Below are 21,351 nucleotides of genomic sequence, written 5' to 3'. Positions count from 1 at the left end.
CTTTGTGTGTGCAGGAGTGCTGCAGGAGATCGTTCACAGGAGCACATTTCTTTTGAAAATAGACCTTTTTTGTGTTTGCTGGTTGTTTGAGTCATCGTTTATTAGTTTTGGATTAAATATTAGAACACTGACGTCTACACAGCCATCATATGCTCATGAGATTGAATTACACGGTTTTAAAGGGTTATTGCACTAAAAGTTAGTTTCTGATTGAGACATTTATCATCTTTTTCTCGCCTTTGTATACTTTGTTTATTTTGTCTTGTCTTCGAGCTGGATGGACTTTAGTCCGAGCAGCGTTTCTGATCCCTGCTGGACTGGGAGCTGCAGGGAGAGAGGGGAGAGAGAGAGAGAGAGAGAGAGGAGGAAGGGAGGGAGGGATGTGAGGGAGGAGGAGGAGGAGGGGGGGAGAAGGCAAGAACAGGAAGGGAGGAAGTGAGTGTTACAAAGTGTGCCTCTCAGTTGTGGGCATGCCCAGTAGAGCCTCTAAATTTGAACAGGAGGGAGACGAGGTGACTGAGCTCCCTCTCTTTCTCTCTCGCAGTGTTATTTTTCTCCTCCTCTCCCTCAGCGGTGAGTGTGTGGAGAGATCTTTTCTTTTTTTTTGCAGTGGAAGAGCAGCAGGAGGAGGTGTAGACTTCAGCTGGTGCATAATAGAACAAGGGGGAAGTAAAGAAGAAGAAGAGGAAAGAAAGACAAGAGAGGAAGACTTCTCCCTCCTCCTCTGAAACATGCCCTCCTCTGCAAACGACTTTTTCCTCAAAAGTAACGGGGGGACCAACTTCAAAAGGCAGTGAAGGAAGGAGCTGGAGAGTGAAATGTGAGAAGAGGTAGAAGATGAGAGGCTGACCGCTGCTGTGTTTGCTGTGTGTGCAGGTCAGTGCTGAGGAAACACCAAACCACTGCTCTCCCTTTTTTTTCTCTCTTTCACCTGCTTTCTCTGCTCCAAACTCCCGTCTTCTCTCTGCATGCAAACATTGCTTTTACATCTGCTTGTAATCTGATTTAAAAAAAAAAAAGAATGAGTTAGTATTTTTTGAATTCGTAACGGGACAGCCTGATTGACAGCCTGTCAGCACCCTGTGTGACCGGTGTCACCCACACAGCTCGCAGTGAAACTCCAGCTGCTGCTCCCCCCTCAGGGCTACATATGGGAACAGTTTAGTTGATCAGCTCAGATGTTCACATGCGTGTTCACACGTGTTCAGGGGAAGAAAAACTCGCCGAATGCGGCGGCCACGTGGTTGTGGGAAAGGTGAAATCACAGAGACGCACCGTAGGATGGGTGCTCACGTGTGGGAGGATGATTCGATGGAGGTAGGAAGAGATGATTAAATGTGGAATTTAGTGAATGGAGTTTTGTATGGATTTGTGACTTTCTGTTTCAAGATTAATTTTCAATATTTATATATTTTATTTGATCGGTGAGTCAACGTCTGATCTGATTTGTTGTGCTGTTTTTTTTTGGTAATTTTTTTTAATGCATTTCTGCTTTCAGAATGATGCAGTAAGCAATGTTTTATCACTTAATGTATTCCCTTCAACTAATACGTTACCTTCAATCCAATAATATTATTGGATTTAATCAGAGTGGAGTTACATCATCCAATAGAAATAGAAATAATAGAAGTGCCGATCAGTTTGTGACTTTAATGAAACAAAGTTCAGGGAGGAGGACTCATTATTTCACATGTCAGACCGCTCACCTGTCTGAGGTCGTCCTTCGTCCGAGGCAACCCCGAGGGCCTGTCCCCATTAGCTATCCCAGCATGCTTTGCTGCTGACAGCCAAGTGTCAGCAGAGGCCTCCCAGGAGACCCTTTGTTGACAGGTTTATTATTCCTCAGGCTGTTAAAGTGGCGCACAGCGAGGATACTATTGCACAGAAGCACTACTTCTATTATTATTATTATGATGTTAATACGCCCACCTTGCATTTTTCTTATTTTTCCATGTAAACATTTCTTTTAGTTACTCAGCTATAGTGTTTATTTTCTATATTACTAAACATTCTGATTTCTTTCTTTAAGTTTTCCTACACATTTTTCCCTTAGAGTCAAATGTGTCCTTTACATGTTTATTGTTTTATCTGGTCACCAATTTATTGAAGGGGCATTTCTAAGACAAAAACCTTTAACCTTTGTTTGAGATGCTGGAAATGTTCTATTTAAAAAAAAAGAAAGAAATCAAATTTATAATAATTTGCTTGTAAAATGGCAATTCATTGATCTCAATAACTGAGCTTATCCTCCCACATCGGTGTATTTAAAGCACATTATTCTGTGTGCTTTGACTAACAGATATTTGTTGTGGTTTGACGTCATTTCTCACATTGTTTCATGTCGTCTTCAAGTGAAGGATATTTTTCTCTGTATAACACATCTCGGCCTCCTCTCCTCTGTGTCTGTTGTCATCATCTCTAACATACCTCACATCCTCTCTGCTCCATCCTCATGCTTTTTTTTCTGACAGTATTTAATAAGTTTTATACTCAAGCGTGCTTCAAACAGGTTTTTTTTGTTGATATAGATTTTAAGGAAGGATTAGAGTTCATTGTGACTCTCAGTGACCCTCTGCGTCTACATCAAAGATTCTCTGTAAGACTGAGTTTGTGAGTCAGTTCAGATTGTATTTCTCTTCAGTTTTTAAGTACTTTTTAACAATTTTTGAAGAAAGGATAAAAAAATATATTTTAAAGGACAGATTGTGGCACTGACAGTCTCGTCTTGAAAACAGTTCACTGTGAAACATCTAAAAGTCTGCATTGACTGGACACTTGTTTTTGCTCGACCCTTCATAAACACACACACACTCATTGTGATCTCGCTGCTTTGTTCAGGATCCTGCTGGGGATTTTTATTTAGCCTAAAATAATGACATTTCAGTCACACTTTCTCTTTTTGCCAGATCACTTTTTTGTTATTTTCATTCTGTTTCAGACAAAAAAAACGCACATCACTCCTCCACATTTGCAACAACAACGTTTGAGTTTTCTGATGAAGTCTCCTGTGTGGTTGAAAGGAAACATCCTGTCTTCAAACCGGGGGCCTGTAGTTTGACAGACAAGCTAATGTGGTTTAATAAAGGGGAAGTGCATTTTGGGAAATGCTTGATACAACATGTTCGAGGTTTGACTTATAATTCAGACAAAAAGGCAGAATATTTGAACATGTCACTCCTAATTTCCCGGTAATGGTAATTCAATACTTTATTGATTGTTATTGTTTTCATGAAATTCTCTGGAAACTCAAACCAACAGCAGACACAACAGAAACAGATATCCAATGGGTTTAAGTTTTAATCAATGTACTTGTTTGTTCTGAAGACAAAAGAGACTTCTTCTAATACCCTCCCCCCCTTTCCCACAACCTCAGGAATGATTAACACTGAAGGACTCAACCTGAAAAGTGTCCGTTGTGTCGTTAGCGGTAGCTCAGCTTGCAGCCTCTCCTGACGTCCTGACTGTGGAGACAGGGTTTTAATATGAAACCATTTTTTTTTTACTGTTAGCTTAAGGTTTGAATTGATTTTAATTTAAAAACTAGAAAATTAAGATTTTAAAATTGTGTAATAGAAAAGAAAAGAGCATGTTGATAAACTAAATTCTAAAGTTTAAATAATGAACGTTTTGGTTTCTTTAAGCTCCTCTATATTATGAGACTGTCAAAGAGAGATACTTTTTATTCTTTGAAGGGAATCACCAAGTCACAGCAGCTACAAGACACAACTAACAGTGAATGTCTATTAGGAACAGAAAAATACACAAAGATAGTACAGATAAGTTCCTAAAAGACTTCTAATAATGAAACATTTGTTCTTATTTTCAGTTTAGTAGAGATACCAAAATAACTTCAGATTTCTGTTACAGTCCAAATATGAAATATTGTCTTTAAGTTTCTTTAAACTTAGTTAATGTTGGATATTTATGACAAAATTATGCACTTAATTCCACAAACCAATCACAGTCAAGCAGAGGCACACTCTGCCACAGTGTTAAGCAGGGTCCACTCTACAAGATAATCAGGAGGATTTTGGGCCTCACCCCCCCCCCCCTCCCTCAACAAAGATTAAGTTAAAGTCACGATTGTTTGATTGTCTAAAGATGATCTTGAGAGATTTTCCTGTGGTGTAAAAAGCGATCCATTCTGCTCAGAAGAATGTCGGGGGCGTAAATATTAAACGTGTTCAATATTTTTTCGATCAGATCTTCTGTAGTGTGAGGGGAACCCCGAGGGCAAGCGACTCTGTGGATTGACATATCAAAGAAGCGATAGCCGACTGGGACGCGAGCAGTTGTTGCGGAAACACAACAGCTGCAGGAAATCAATTTTAAGCAGTAGAAAAAAAAACATTTGAGAATTTTCAGTAAAAAAGTAGATAATGAAAACGATTGCAGAATCTCCCAGTTCATCGTCCACCATGTTTGTTTTACTGTTTTACTGATTTGAAGAGATTCAGCAACATCTCCAGTTTTAGGGTGAAGACTGGTTGTTGGTGAGGGATTCTCTTAGTGCAACCGTTTCTGGCTTGTGACCCCGCTCTGACTTCACTAAACTCTTTTCACGTTTATTGTTGTGGACAGAAGAAGAAATGCCGAGATGAGATTTCTGCAGAATGGACGACAGACAGACACTCTGAAAGTTTCTTGTTTTGTGTTCACTATATTTTAATATACAATATATCTTTTGTTGATTCATAAATAAACATTTTAGGCGACCCCATTTGAATTCCAAGGTTGGGAGAGCCTGTGTTAGTGTGTGGTTAGCAGTTAAAGCCATCATTATTAGTCGTCATGTGTGGGATCTGTTAAGATATTTCTTTAAGTATTTTATATAAGTTTTTAAGTGCAGGCCAAGTATCTGCTCACTGTTGATGTGGCGTTTGGACCATTAACGGGCAGTTTTCAGAAGCAAGTGTTGAGTTCAGTTGTGCAATAATGAAGCTTTGGATAACAACACAAAGCAGTGATTAAGGGATGCTTTCATAGGTCTGAGAAGAATTAGCATCTCAGCAAAAATTGCATTAGTTTGCTAACTACGATATGATAGCAAAAAAACATTTTCCATAACTCTTTGACATGCTGCAAAAGATATTATTAAATCTTTTATTTAACTTTAATTATTCTTCTGGTTCTCAGACATAATTTAAAACAGACTGCTTTTCTCAGAGTACCTTTATGTGCTGGGCAAGGCAGATGTCAATCGCAGTGAGTTTTTCAACGCACTTGATTCTTTTGGACAACTCTTCCATCATATTTATATTTTTATTGTTACGGCCAAATCTCCAGAGGCATTATAAGATCACCTGGGCAGTCTACTTTAGATGAGGTTTTCACTTTTTTTTTTTTGTAACACAACTCATATGTGGCCTCTTTTACTTTAAAATAAAATAAATGTGAAGATCTCCAAGAGAGAATGAACCTGTCCTGTCTGCATGCTGTGGAGTGCAGTAAGAAGCCTTTTCTGATGCAGCATTGTTGCTCCATATGGGCCAGCTCAGAAAGCCTTTGGAGCTTCTTTTATCTGAGAGTTCATTTATTTAAGCAGGAGGATAACTCCCTTTTATCTCTCGAGACTGGGTTCCCATGCATTTCGGCCTAGATCCCACCCCTGATGTCCCATCTGAGGCTCCATCGTCCATCACACAGCAGGCGGCCATGTTTTCTGAAAGGGCCGTGAACTTGTTACCTCCCTCAGCCCGACCGGCCTGAATGTCAAACCCATTTTTCTCTCTTTGTGCTCCCCTTTCTCCCCTCTTCCCCTTCCCAGGATTGAAATAATTGGGCTGCATTCAGAGCGACCAGGTTGCCAGTACGGCTTTTGAATAGAGATATCAACTCTGGTGCCACGATTTCCCTCTGACCTCCCTTTCAGAGCTCCTTCCTCTTCCCTTAGCGGCCTCTCTCTCTCTGGGTCGTGACGGGTCATCATCGTGGCTCTGGCCTCTCAGTACAATGACATGACATCTATGGTACATTATCTACAGTGGGTCAGCTGGCCTGGAGCTCTGTCTATAGGCTATTCTTCCCTGCCTTGTTGTCTCCCTGATCTCTGGATGCAGTCTGCTCGACATGGCACACATTCAAAATGGCAACCTCAAGGGGCTTTTATTCCTCCAGCAGAATTCAATCACTTCTCTCTCTCTCTCTCTCTCTCTCCTCCTTTCTGCCTCTCCGCTGAGTTATTCAGAGTTTAATGAGGGAGAGGAAGATAAAGGGAAGCTTATGGTTTTGGGGATGATAGAGAGGCTGCCTTTTTGTTTCTGTTGGAGGAGCCACACAGCAAGCGTTCATGTGAAATGAAGTTTTTTTTTTTTTTTAATCAGAGGGGAAGGTGATTGAAATGTCTGAGAAAGAGCCAGGGAGTCTGGAGAAGAAGGGGTCATTAAAGTGTCAGAAGAGCTGCAGCTCTTCAAATGTTCTTCTGCATTTTGGAGATGGTCCAGGTTCATTTATAGAGAGGTCTTTAAGTCGGTAAAGAACTTTCTCGTGATGTTTCCCTGAAACATGAACGACACAGAGACAGCCTTTTGTTCACTTGCCGTTTACTCATATATCCACTGATGCATGCTGCTCTTATTTTCCAATGCAAAATAATCAATATAAAGATAATCTTGTTTAATTTTCTATTCATGGTAAAGACCAATGAATTATTGCTTCACAACACTGTGTGGAAATTCTATTTTAAAAAATCTTTACGACTTTAATGGATTAAAATCTTTTTATGTTGATGGTAGGGAGGGAGAGAGCTATTATCGATGGGCGAGCTACATTGACTTTTAATTAGAGAGAGAGAGAGAGAGCGGCTCACTGCTGACTCTTTATGAGCGTGTGTCAACAGAAAAAGTATAGAAGTACTTTAAAGAGAAAAGAGAGACAGTCAGACCAGACAGGGACACTCAGCACTCTCTCTTCTACGTTGTTTTCGAGGACTTGTCAGTCTCAGGAAATGTTTTTTAGAGCTAAGCTATGACAAAAGACATGACTCTCTCGATGTGACAGTCCCAGTTGTGTAATAGAAAACTCAAGCGTGTGTTAATTATAACTAATAAACCCTTTGATTTCTTCAAGCTCCTGCATATAATGACACCTCTATGGACAGATAGATGGATACTTTATTAATACAATCATTAAAAATACACCTTGAGCATACAATCACAGTCAATGACGCATAAAAAACAACAAAAACTACAAATAAAAATACTCAACTGATGTATGTGTGCATACAATCACACACCATTATCTGCACATGGTGGTGTATTGTTGTTTTTTATACAAGCACATTAAAATGTCTGATGAGTTTGACATCTTTCACCTTCTCTCTTAGCTGCATTATCAAATAATATATTCTGAAAAATATATGAATAAAGAAACAATCATTTTCACCATGTCGCCAAGCTCTAATCAAACTTCCATTTACTGATTTATCCCTATAGGAATGTGATCATTGCATCACTGATATGACTGCACAGGATTATCCCCTTACATAAGTGGGAGTGGGTGGCGTGGGGACAGAGTGGGAGGGCATCATGCAGGCGGACCCAGAGGAAGCCGCCGTGCTGACGCTGGGTGACGACGGTGTTGTTGAGGGTTCATCTGCAGGTCAGAGTCCGTGCTATGTTTCAGCTGTGTGTGTGTGTGTGTGTGTGTTTGTTTTAAAGGCTGCACACGCGTCAGCAACAGACGCAACGTTTCTCTGTCTGACATCAGAAATGACACAAAGAGTGGAAGGGTAGAGGAGGGCGGTCGGAGTACACACTCTGACTAACTCACACACACACACACACACACACACACACGGTCACTCAGGTCATTGCTGGTCTATCTCTCTCGGGTTGTTTGTTACGGTCTCTCAGAGTAGTTACTGTGGACGCACAATTCCCTGATAATTAAAATCAAATGTTCACAGTAAACGATAGCGCTTTCTACCAGTGAGGCAGATTTTTCACAGACAGATAATAATAAACAACCTTACTACGTCACTCTAAATCTACAACCTCGGTGTTAAAAAATGAAGCCAATGTGAAAGTGCAAAATCCTGCAGTGGCTGGCTGTCAAGCATCAAGGGTCTCTGCTTTAGGCAGCTCCAAGAACCCTGGAAGTCACATACAAACCAAATTCAAAAAAGCTAGCAGCAGAAAGTAGCATGTTTACAGCCTGGTACAAAAAAAAGATATTGGTCTGATGAGTCATTGTCCTCATGGACACACACTGTACTAGGGGGTTCATTTTATTTTATAACACACCCGTTTGGATTTTATGAACATTACGTGTTATCCATAAGGCGCTTAGCTGACATGATTGACACGTGGGCGCGATGTGACGGTTTGGAAAATGAAAACCCTCCTCAGCTCCAGCTCTCAGCCTGTCCATAGGCTGACTGAAAGTTAGGCTGAAACGGGATTTCCAACATGGCGGCGGCTGCCGATGAGCCCTCTGTAGTAACAGACGGGTGACGTCACTCGGGCAAAAGGCAATCAGCCATTTTCATATTTTTTACACCTCAGCTCTCTGTAGAAGGAATATAATATACACACGTTCCTCTTCATCCATTACAAAGTCACATCACCAACTACTGGCCTGGCATGTGTATTACAGCGTGTCTAGTTTTTTTTGTGGATCCGTGTGAACTGGCTGCAGGTTGATCCAGGTGACATCTGGAGAAAGACTAAAAGTTTTTATGAAAATGTCCGTTTCTTTAAGTGCTGGAAGCTCCAATTTTCAAAGATGATTATTCTCAAACTGACCACGGTGACTCTTCTTCTCTACTCCGAAGCCTCTGAGCAGATTATAATGTCTGAATGTGCTCCTACCTCACAGGCAAGCTGTCGATTGTGTGTGTATGTGTGTGTGCTTAAACAACACCTGCCCTCTCTCTCCACCTTTTCTTTTTTTTCATCCCCTCCGTTCCTTCTCAGCGGGGGTGAGAGTCGCAGGTTGACAGCCACGCAGCTCTGCTCATTACGCCGCGTCTGAGCCAGCAGAGATTTATAGAGATGATAAAAGCAGTCTGGAGGGCAATAATGACCATGGGCCCTGTGCATGAGGAGGAGGAGGAGGAGGAGGAGGAGTGGGGCTGTGTCTGACCACTCTGATTTGCTCTCATTGACTTACCTTCACCTCAAAAGAAACAGCAGAGAAAGTTATCTCTGATGTTGAAAGCTGATTATATTCATATATTCTAATCTATATGTTCACATATCTTTTTATGTCTATGTTCCAAATCTCCCGCTGTTTCTTAGCATCCTACTCAACCCCAAGGGAGCCCACAGCATGAGGCAAACCACCAAACCACTTTCATATTTCAGAAAAATATGAGTCCAACCTTTTATTCTTTTTGTCTTCACCGACTCAGCGCTACTCACTATTAAATTATGCATTCATTTCAAATATTGCGAGCTAGTAAAAGCTAGAATGTGATTAAATGTAGGTTTTTATTTCAAAGGAAATTCACAGATATCCATATGAACATAAATGCTGAGCCAAAAGGTTCAAATCTGACCTGAAGTTCACCCAAAAAAATCCCAAAGTTCAATTTCATCATTATTTCACAAGAGTAAACTCTGCTGGACTAGTTATGATAAAAAGTCTCTTTAAGCCAAAAGTGAGAGCTGAAGTAAAAACATTCAGTGTGTTGCCTCATAAATCTGATACTGCTCACTCTTATGAGGATTCATTTTAGCTGAAAAAAGAGCAGTACAACCTAAAGTCTTATTGCAGAATTTCAGTCGGACATCTTCCGTTTGTATTGAAGTATTTATTGCAGCAGCAGAACAGAGTTTGTGTTTGGTGTCTGACCTCCTCGCTCCTCACAGTTTTATTACATGCAGATTTATGAGGAGTGATGAGATGATATCTTAAAATAGAAACAGTTGTCACGTTGTTTTCTTTAAATCCACCGGACTCCATTGACTAAAAGATTCATTTCTCCTTGTTTAAAAGGGATTTCTCTGCTGCTTGGATCAATTCAAACTTTAGATGTATAACTGTTACATAAAAATGGTGTTGAGTCTGAACTTACTTTATTCAAAACTCCAGGGTTACACAATAACTAAAGCTGTCAAACTAAGTGAGGCAGCGTTACATTAGAAACTTCATTCTTCTCGCAGGTAAAATTACTCCTTTCGATTCAGTGGGGTTCTGTGCCGAGAATCTAATAACAGCTCTTTCTGATTTTCAAAAAGGATGTGAGCTTAAAAAAAAGGGTCTTCTATCTTGAGATTTTTAATGTACACTTCAACCACGATTTTCCAAAGATAACATTGCAGCCATTACTACTCGTTTCCTGGCAACCACCTGAAGCAATCAACTGGAGAAAATTCAAACCTGCTTCCCCTATTTGTCATTTAGTTCAGAAATATCTGAAAAAAAAAGCCCAGGTTCAAAAACTCCTGAAATTCCCTTTAAATTAAGCACCACCCTAACAACAGCCCTGCACAATTATCATGGTTTCTAATTATTAACTCAAAGATTTGAAGCATCCGTGCATAAGACTTCATCTTTGCAGTTTGATGGTACAGACAAAAGAGAAAAGTGATTAGAGGCAGAATCATAAAGTGTGTTCACAGTGTGGGTGCTGCTGTTCCTCTTTGTCTTTTATTTTACATCTCAGTCAGAGATCCAGTGTCCCTCTCTAACTGCCATACTTCCCAAGCTGCTTCACAAGACAGGCCAGAGAGCCAAAATGTTTCCAAAATGTACCTAAGAGGTCATTGTTTCTGCCAGTGCAATAAAAAACTTGAAACTTTTCTCATAAGTTTGAATGTAAGTTGCTTTCACACATGCACTTTCTGCAGTTTTAATTCACCCTTTCCTCACAACGTGCACTTTTCCCTATCAAGGGGGGGGGGCTCTGTCACCTGAGCTATTGATCTCAGGTGACAGGGCATGACTTAAAGAGCCTGCAGGCGTAATGTTAAGATATCCAAGATGGCAGACAAAGCAAAGTCTGACATTATGTGTTTTTTTCCCCTTTACATGAATACAATATTTTATTGTATGTATTCACTTTCAAATGAACATACTGGTTAGCAGAAGGAGTATGAAGACGCTTTATTACTTGCATGACAGTTACATCAATGCTGCGGGATACGTCATCACCCCCTCCTGCTCGCTCACAATGAGTCTTGAATATTTCACAACCCAACTTCACGTGGGATATTTAGTAGGGGGCTGGCCGGAAAAATTTAGAGTGAAGTTGCAGTGAAAAATGTGGCTGTTCCTCGTTCACACATGCAGCTCCTCCAGAAAATTTGATGAAGTTTTCAGTATTTTCGTGCATGTTTGAATATTCTCAGCTCATGGGTAAATTTGACGTGCTCATAACCTTGAAGGTTTGGTTTCAAAGCTTTTAAAAATAATAAACAGCTTGAGTTTCCTGGTGAGCCTCTGTGTGAAGTCTGGACATGAATGTAAACAGACAAACTCTCAGTGAGTGGATGAAGGTAAACCCGCTGCTCTTAATAAGAAGCCGTTTTGCTTGGACTGGCTCGGTCTGGTGTCTGCCTCTCTGATCCCAGTTCCATTTTCTGCTCCATTCATATGGTAATTGGGGTCAGGGGATGAGGGGGTTCTCACGTTCAATGTGAAACTTGGCCTTTTATGTATCCTCGGCTCAAGCTGCCGCAGCAGAGGCCAGAGGTGAAATTGAATTCAGATGAAATTCCCCAGTGAGTCTGGCCTTGGGCTGGACCTTGCCAGACTGGACTGGGGACTGGTCTGATGCACAGTGGAAGACACCGCTCTCTGTTTGTCCTGACTTTTGGAGGATGTTGGCTTGTCAAATTTGAGAGATATCCAGGGCTGCAGGGAACTCTTCTGTATGAATGTTGTCTTAGGCTGGATTAGCATGTTCAAGAACGCCACAAAAGCTGAAAAAAAATGTGCTCTCCTGAAAATGTCCAGATATTTTTTACATAGTCTGTGTATGAACAATAGACATGTTGCCCTGTTGACGTTACTTGAAGTGAAGGGAACACCAAATTATATGACACCTATATGCTGCTCCATTTTATGGCACTGCATCCAATAGTCTCAAGACATTTCACCAAAACTCAAAAACATAGACCTCATGGTGGTGTTCTTTAAAGGTCCCATATTCTGCTTTTTCTGGTTTTATATGCTCTTTAGTGTGTTTTCCAAGTGTCCTGTGCATGTTTAGGCACATGTATGTGCAAAAATTCTTCTCCTACGTCCTCCTGTTAGCTGTAGCATTAGTTGCATGTAACGCTCGGTTCTAGCCCCCCTCAAAAAAAAGTTGTCAGTGTGACGTCTTGTCAGTGTGATATCACTGATCTAAGCCCATTGGCTCGTTGTGGCAAGCCCTGCAGCTCATGTTGCACGCCCGTTAACTTCTGTTGCACGCCCACGATATGCCGTAGCCTGCGGTAGCACAGTAGTGCTAAGGTGCTAATGTTTTTGCTCCCTGGCCCTCGGAGCCAGAGTGGCTGAGTGACTGACCAATTATGGCAGAGCAGACAGGCCGACCAATCAGATCAGACTTGACACACTTGGGACTCTTAACGTGGGCACTTCAGAGCCTTAGAGAGAGAGTCAGAAGCGAGCCGGTGCATGGAGCGGCAGTACATGAAAACAGACACTTTTTTTATAACTTTAGTAGGTACATAGATTAAATATATGAACCCCAAAAAGGACATAATATGGGCTGTTTAAAAAAGTGAGGGCTACACCAAATCCTTTCAACATTTGGAATCCGCTAATATATGTTTAACCCATAGACTGTAGAAACTAGTGGGCAGCGTAGCTCAGCAGATTATCGCCTGACAGGTGCTGACATAATGTGAATTTGTAACCAGAGTCGGTGTGGTAGGGATTAGCAGGAAGAGCCGCAGTATCGACTTCCGCCAACAAAAACACACATTTAACTTATCAATAAAATGCCAAAGCTCTCTCAGATGGGTGCGGTCCATAGCTGAACAGATTCTTGGTTTTCAAAATTGAATAACTCTTGTATAAGCGTCTGGTTTTCTCTCGCTGGACTCTGCTAATCCTGTGCACAAAGCATCACATCAGAGCTGTCAATCACAGCTTTTTATACCTTTTTCTCGGGACTCCAGCAATTATTAAACTCGCAAGTATCACAATGCAAAAACTGCCTTCACTTCAGCTGTGAACGAAGCTCAAGATTTTCACTGAGAAACATTTATACAGGAACATACCAAGAATTTCTTCTCCCTGGAGTTCTTTCAAGTAATTACATTTTTCTATTTCATCACTTGATTATGACAACCCCAGTGTGTAGATTACCTGCAATATTGGTGTGTGTGCCTGTAGAAATTATATACTTAAATAACAAGTTTCAAACATATCAAGACCCTGAGAGCTTTGTGAACATTTTTGTTCCCTTCCTTTTCATGCTTGAAAAGGACATATTACATGCGTTATCTCAAGCCAAGCAATAATACAGCCGTAACCAGAATCTGAAGGCTGCAGGCAAGTAACTCAGATCTTTTACAAATACAAAGTATATAACCAGGTTCCATTCTGTTTGCAACCTTGAGTTGCAGCATGAGCAAGTTCCAGAGACGTGAATTTAGGTAATTAAAGATTCTCCCTGAAACATAGATTTGTGTCCTTGTGTCTTTTTATAAGCGCAAGTCAGAGCTGCATTTGTCATTTTTAATAAAATTATGATCACAACAAAAACAATTAGAAGAGGTAAAGGAATGCAATGGGACAAGTATTAGAAACGAAATGTTCACTGCATTTTCATGAACTGACTGAGGAACAACTTTCAGAGGCAGTTATTCCGTGTAACTGTGCCACATTTTCCTGTTCAGCGTCCTGTTTCAGGAAAGACAAAGACACGAGAGGTGCTATTTTTCAAAACCGCTTTCAACATCCACCCACTGCGGTAATTCTGGGAAATAGGAGACGTGCGTTTCCAGCCAAACTCATGATGTAGAAGGCCTCAGAGAGAGCGAGCGACAGCATGCCTTTGAGACTGATAAAAAAAGACACGAGACCAGAATGAATGGGCCACTTGCATCATAATTCAATCATATTTGTTTATTTCACAGTAAAGGGAGTTACAGTCTGGGTAGAATCCATCAAGACTCTCAAAGCATTCCTTGGAGACACATGCAGGTTATATATTAGGTGTTGGGGAGGGGGGGGGGGGGGGGCATCGGGTTCAAACTAAAATCCTGTTTACAGTAGGAGTCTGTGTTTTCTATAGGAGGAGCCCAAGCTACCTGCCAGTCTAATGTATTTATCTTCATGCAGCACAGGGGGAGTATGGAAGCAATTACAGGGCGGTCACATTTGCCTCCTGCTGGAAAGGAAAGTAAACCTGCTGTGTTGTTTAATATGATGAAACCAGTCTGAATCCTAAAGCTGCATGGTGGGTGGAGGGCAGAGGAAGCCGTGCTGCAGAGGTCTGATGTGCCACCTGAACTTAGTTTTAAGTATTCCACTCTTTGAAATCAGCTGTTTTGAGATATATTACAACAATAAAGAGTGGAGAAACATTTTTTATACATATCACCACAGACAACAAAAAGGAATGAGTTAGCTAGTGTTACTGAATGTTAAACGAGGCTCGTGAGCTAGTGTGGTAAAATCAACAAATCTTACTGGAATTTCTTTAAGGGTGAGCTGCATGTGTTTACCTAAACACCAGGGCCCGTATTCACAAAGCCTCCTCCTTAGTTGCTCCTAGTGACAAAATTATAAGAACATTCTTAGAATTGTGACATTTTCTAAGGATTTCCCCTCAAAGTTAAGACTAAATAGTTATTCACAAAGTGTCTTTGCCCTTAAGAGAGCTCCTAAGGTGTCAAACTGTTAGGAGGAGTGAGGAGGACTTCTAACAGGAAGAAGAGTTTCTTAAGCCGAGGAGAAAATGGAGAAATGTTCCGCAAACACGACATGAAGAATATTTTTGACTCCTAGTTGGGCCGAACAGACAAAAATGATTTGTGCAGACATTTCAAGCCAAGAAGGACTTTTTTCAGTACAAAGTGAGACACGCATGTTGAGTTCCTCTACATGTGGTTACCTCCACAGGTGAATCAAACTAATTAAGACCCTTTATCTGCTGCTATAACTATCAGCATGTGAAGAAGCTGCCGCAGTAGTGAGCATGTGATTTCAAACATTTTGTAGGCTATATACTTTTAAAGTATGTCTTATAAGTTATCACACAGATGATAATTTAATAGTGTTCATAATTACACAATGTCTGACTAGAGTCTATGTTTGGCTGTTTATCACCATTTTTTTTGGATTCACTAATCACAGCTTCTGAAAAAATGTTGTGGGGTCAACCACGCCTCCTCACTAAGATAAAAGTTTCTGTCTCTTCCTTGCTCAGGGTTGCTCTGAGAATGTTCCTAAATCACTCCGAGGCTTAAGACTCCTTCTTAGGCATTTTTAAGCTAAGTTAGGAGCTGTCTGAGAGGATTCTCAGAATGTTTGTGAATATGCCAGCCTCCCAGTAGATTTTCTGCGTGAAGGTGGACTGGCTGTTGTGAGAATGCAGCAGAAAAGTTAGATGGACAGGAGCTGTCCTTTACAATGTTTCTTGCTCTGTTCAGGCAGCGGGAGTTATAAATGTCCGTAAGTGAGGGGAGTGTGCAGCCGATGATCTTTTGTGCGGTGTTTATTACTCTCTGAAGCCCCTTTCTGTCTGCTTCAGTGCAGCTGGTGTACCACACTGTGATGCAGTACAGCAGCAGGCTCTCGATGGAAGAGCGGTAGAAGTTCACCAGCAGCTTCTCATTCAGGTTATTCTTCCTGAGCACTCTCAGGAAGTGCAGGCGCTGCTGTGCCTTCTTGGTGATCTCAGAGAGGTTGGGAGTCCAGGAGAGGTCAGCAGAGATGAGGGTGCCCAGGAACTTGAAGGTTTGGACCCTCTCTACACAGACACCGTTGATGTGGAGGGGAGCTGGGTCTGCGTGGTGCTTCCTGAAGTCGAAGATGATTTCCTTTGTTTTCGTGGTGTTCAGTGCCAGCTTGTTCACTGAACACCACGTTGTCAACTTCAGGATCTCATCCCTGTATGCAGACTCGTCTCCCCCTGAGATTAGTCCAACCACAGTAGTATCGTCTGCGAACTTGACGATGGTGTTACCGGGGTGGGTTGGGCTACAGTCGTATGTGTAGAGGGAGTACAGTAGTGGGCTCAGCACACACCCCTGTGGAGAGTCGGTGCTGAGTGTGCGGGTGGAGGAGACGTGGGGGCCAAGTTTAACAGTCTGGGGACGGTTTATGAGGAAGTCTTTTAACCATGAGCAGGTGTATGAGTGGAGGCCTAAGTCCGACAGTTTTTTAACCAGAATGTCCGGGATGATTGTGTTGAAGGCTGAGCTGTAATCAATGAAAAGTAGCCTTACATAGCTCCCCTGGTGTTCCAGGTGACTCAGCGCAGTGTGGAGAGCTATGGCGTCCTCTTTGGATCTGTTTACTCTATAAGCAAACTGGTGTGGGTCGAAGGTCTGAGGAAGGCTGGCTTTGATGTGATGTAAAACCAGCCCCTCAAACCAGGTAGTCGTTGAGGCTGTGGTTGATTTCTTGGGCACGGGTATGATTGTGGCTGATTTCAGGCAGGATGGAATGGTGGCTTGTGACAGGGAGAGGTTGAAGATGGAGGTGAAGACTTTTAAGAGCTGGTCTGCACAGGCTTTGAGCACCTTCCCTGGTACTCCGTCTGGGCCAGCTGCCTTCCTGGGGTTTACTGCTCTTAGCACCCGTCTCACTTCGAGCTCCTGTACAGTGAGTGTGACGGTGCCATGTGCTGGTGGAGGCTGAGGTAGTGTGGCTGTGTGGAGCTCAGTTTTCTCAAACCTTGCGAAGAAGCAGTTCACCTGGTTGGACACTTAACGTGCTGAAAGAATTTCAGGAGAACCGTCTTAAGGTTTGCCTGATTAAAATCCCCAACTATAATGTGAACTCCATCGGGGTGAGCACGCAGCTGTGTGTTTAGCAGGGTGGAGAGAGCTGCGGTAACATTAGCATCCGGAGGTATATATACAGCCGTAACTATCACTACTGTTAGCTCTCTGGGTAAGAAAAATGGCATTTAACTGACATGGATTCTATGTCCAGGGAACAGTATTTATCTATGATTATGCTATTGTTGGACCAGTCGTTCTGCACGTAAATGCAGAGACCCCCTCCTCTGCTCTTACCAGAGTCTTTGTTTCTGTCCCAGCGGTGGAGAGTGCGGCCTGCTAGCTGTACTGCAGCGTCGGGGATCCGCGGGTGAAGCCAGGTCTCAGTTATAATCATAAGACAGCAGTTACGAACATAGCGATTCCCAGCCATTTGTAGTTCCAGCTCGTCCATCTTGTGAGCCATTGATCTCGCGTTTGTGAGGAACATACTGGACAGAGCAGGCTTGTGTGGCTGTGTCCCGAGTTTCACCAGAAGAACTGACCGGCATCCTCACTTCAGCTTTCTCTCCCTCCGCCGTCTCCGCCGCCTGCTGGGCCCGATAACAATCCACGGGGAGCCTGGTGGTCTCGCGACGTCGTCGGGTACATTGTGAGTGCATTGAAAGTCGCCTGTGATAGATAACTTGTGCCGAAAACCAATGTTGAGTAAGTCCTGGGGGCTATGGCAGCGATTTGCACAAGTATTCACATAAAACACTAACGAAAAACACAGAAAATAGCACAAAAAAAAGGGAGACACTCATGAAAATTACATCATCAAAGAAGAAATGTCATAAGCTTTTTGTCTCCATGGACTGTAGTCATCTACCCCAATTGTTTTTATCCAGAAGTCACTGTGATTGGTTTAATTGAAAATTTGGCATGTCTACATTCTTTAAACCCTCAAAAGAGAACCAGGAACGACAAGGAGCCACGTGTCAGATTCAAACCCAGACCACCCGTTTGGATGATGGCGCACACTAACCACTAGGCAACCGGCACCCTGTGTATCTGATATCTTGGAGTAAAACTTTTTAAGTGTAACTTTCCTGATAGATGTGGTCCCTGAGCAGCAGCGTGACGGGGCTGATGGAGACTGATGGCCTTATTTATTGTTTTTGCGGGCCGTTTCTCCTGAATGCTGGCGTCGGTCCAAACACCACAGATAATGTTTGTTTAGCTACGAGGCGTGTAAGAGGAGCATGTGAGCTGGAATGAATGTTGTTCGTCCTCTGACACTGATCCTCCCTCCGACCCAGAGTCCATCAGTCAGCGGGAGTTCTGCGTCTGACGGCTCAGGAAAGCTGCTGCTGATTTGTGACGTTTTGTTCAAAGAGCGTTTGGTTTATTTATTAATTAAACGATTAGGCAGTTTCATACTAAACTTCTCTGCAGTGTAATACTTTGTGCCAATTTATTACTTGTTTATTTTCTTTCCACTTTAATACAAATCGATTACGTGTCATCAATTTTCATAATAAGAATTTTAGTCAGACTTTATTTGGAAAGGTTTTTTGGGGGGCTTTTTGTGCCTTTATTGTAAAACCAGGGAAGTGGATAGAGTCGGAATATCATGGAGAAAAATGGCAGGGAACGTCTTGCGAGAAAGGAGCCTCAGGTCAGATTTGAACCTGGGCCACCTGCCCGGAGGACCACAGCCTCCGCACATGGGGCGCGCTCATGAATCACTACGCCACCAGCGCCCCTTAGTCAGACTTTTGAAGTCATAAATCTTCCAGTCTTTTACAAGCTTTTAAAAAAAGTTCACTTTACCTTTTGGTGCATATTTTTTATTCAAACAAGTCTGCACATGTAAACAGGATGTTTAAATCAGTTTGAGTATATTTTGTGCTTTCATGGAGAAGTCAGGGAACAAGACGGCATTATATGATGTTAGTGCTGCTCTGGATCTTTCAGCCAGAAATCTCTCTCTTTCCCTCCGAAGACATCTGTAACACAATTCGAGCTGATAGTACAATGTCTCTCAACAGGAAGAATGGCGTCTCCACATGTCCACAGAGCGCCCAGGTCGCCTGTTTTCAGCATTATGTAACTTTGGCAGCGGGCCACAGCTCTCTTCCGAGAATACGGCTTTTCAGCACTAGTTCACACAGCAGCCTTCAGCTGTAAAGCAGTCAGTTAGCCCGTCTCTGTTCTGTTTGAGAATGACAAGATCACGCAGGTATAAGGGGAAACATGTGCAAAGATGTTGCTTTTTCTTTCTGAGGATGATTAGTTGTTCATTTAGTGCCTGTTTTGACGTAATGTTGATAAAGTGATGAAAAATACGATCGTGAGTCCGTATATTGTGTTTTATTTTTAAATTGACTGGACGCTTTGTGCTTTTCCATGTCTGACTTTTTGTTTGGGTTGTTATATTCTGTCCAACTTGATGCATGCCTACAGCGTACACAGCATATTTGAACCGGAGCAGAGCGTAGTGGCGCTGGTGGCACACTCCGGAGACGGACTGCGCCGCTCACTGTGAATGACTAATGGCAGCAAACTATGACCTAGTGTGTGGCGCTGATGGACCGTGGCGCACAGATTATGTAGAAATTGGGGCTATGAGACGGAAGATGACTCTGACGGATAAAGTTAAGAGAAAAATAGGGTGACCGAGAAAGAAACCAGTCTAGAGAAAAAATTGGATAGACTTTTACATGTTGGTGAGAGCTTCACAAAACAGTAGGCTGCAAACTGTTGCATCACACCATGTGTGTTTTACAGTGACTTGTAGTGGCATTCTGAGACTTTCTGTAGGGGCCCAAATCACACCAAACTGAATTCCTTCATAATGTAACTTGGGTATGTTATAGAAAGAGGGTCATGTTGCGCAAGAATGAGTAGCTGGACACAATTGCAGATGAAACAAAAACTTTCATCAAACAGAGATCAAAAAAATTCCATAAAAGGTGAAAAACACAAGGAGCCACGAGGACCCAGTACAGAACTGACAACAAGAGGGAAGGAGCACTGAGACTAAATAGACTCTGGGTTAATCAGACACAGGTGAGACTAACGACACAGGTGGAAACAATCAGCGCAATCACAATGGAGGGAAACCAGACAAAGGGAGGATGTAAGACTAGACCAGAAACACAGGGACAAGAAAAGACTAAATAAAGCCGGAAACACTAAAGCTAAAACAGAAGCCAATAAAATGTGTCCCTTTGCGTATTTGTTGTCACTGAAGTAAGATTCAGAATTCACTGAATGTTAGCTGAAATTCCTTAAAGTTGGTCTTGCATGTCATATTAACCTTTCAATTGTTTTATTTATAGAGAGCTTCTTATTGGCAAATCAGACCAAGAAGACAAATGTAATCTTCTAAGAAACTCATAGTATGCATTGGGAATAGTTGATAACTGTGATGATTTATGAACAACGTGTGACTCCATACAGTAGATGCATGCGGGTTGTTGAATATGAATTCTACTTAAAACTCCTGTGAGGAACTTTAGGTTAAGATCTTTCCTTTTTTTCTTTTAACACTTTAATGAATGACTGGTGGTGGAAAATAAAAACGGGCTGTTTCTTCTGCTTGCTGTAAATCATCTCGTCTGACACCTACCTCTTGGCAGCGTTTAAAGGCATGAACAATTACAAAATAAAAGTTGTTTATGGTCTTGTTGCTTTTGTGGGTAATTCAGACCCATTAGGATTAATTTTAGTCTGTTTCATAGCGGATAAAAACTCTGCACAGAGGCTTTAATCCATTCATGCTCCTTTCTGTCATATAGTCATTGAGTTATATTTATTGACAATTAATTATTGAGGCGACTTTTGAATGTGGACATGCATACTGTATAAACTAAAATCAGAAGACAACCCTAAGGTGCCCTAAGGACGCAACCCTAAGGTGCGTCCTTTAAATGTTTCCAACACTCTTTTGTCTGACGTGGCCTTAAACAAAAAATCCAATGAGCTATTGTGGTCACAATAAATGTATTTTAATAATTCAAACAACTTTGAACTTTGGATTTGTTTTTGCATTTAGTCACAGCCTTTGCCAAACTCCATTTTCATTCTTACATATTCTCACTGTCCCCTATTTAAAACAGTCGCCACTGCAAAAGCAGACCGCTACTTCTGATAGCTCAGTTGTTATTCTGTTAAATCTGTCACAGATTACAACATGTTGAACAAAATATATATTTAAATTGAGAGTTTCAACACTGACCTAAAAGAAACTCTAACACTGTTCCGTAGATAAATTGTGAGGTTTGTTTTATTTTACACACCACAAACAAAGCATTTCTGTCTCCTCCGTGTCCCACTTTGCTTCTTGTTCATCATACTTGTGGCCTGTAGTTACTTGAACGTTTCGTGTGTAAGCCTGTAGCCTGACAGATGATTGACAGCTGGTAATGAAATGTGGAGAAATGTGAGAAACCAGCGTTGAAAAGAGGAAGTGAAATGATGGAAGATCGGCGAATGAGAGCGCCGTAAATTAAAG

General features: G+C 41.8%; 1 long non-coding RNA gene across 1 annotated transcript in view; it reads left to right on the top strand.

Annotated features, from left to right (window-relative positions):
• Window positions 1–473: 473 nt before the first annotated feature.
• LOC132980108 (uncharacterized) overlaps window positions 474–21,351 on the top strand; it is a 111,722-nt gene continuing 90,844 nt past the window's right edge. Inside the window, exon 1 of the long non-coding RNA XR_009674136.1 lies at window positions 474–876. This is a non-coding gene — a long non-coding RNA (uncharacterized LOC132980108). The remainder of the gene's footprint in view (window positions 877–21,351) is intronic.

The sequence above is a fragment of the Labrus mixtus genome, chromosome 9 (assembly GCF_963584025.1).
Source record: "Labrus mixtus chromosome 9, fLabMix1.1, whole genome shotgun sequence".
Classification (NCBI taxonomy): domain Eukaryota; kingdom Metazoa; phylum Chordata; class Actinopteri; order Labriformes; family Labridae; genus Labrus; species Labrus mixtus.
Note: the sequence above shows the minus strand (reverse complement) of the source record. Positions and strands in the feature narration are given on the sequence as shown.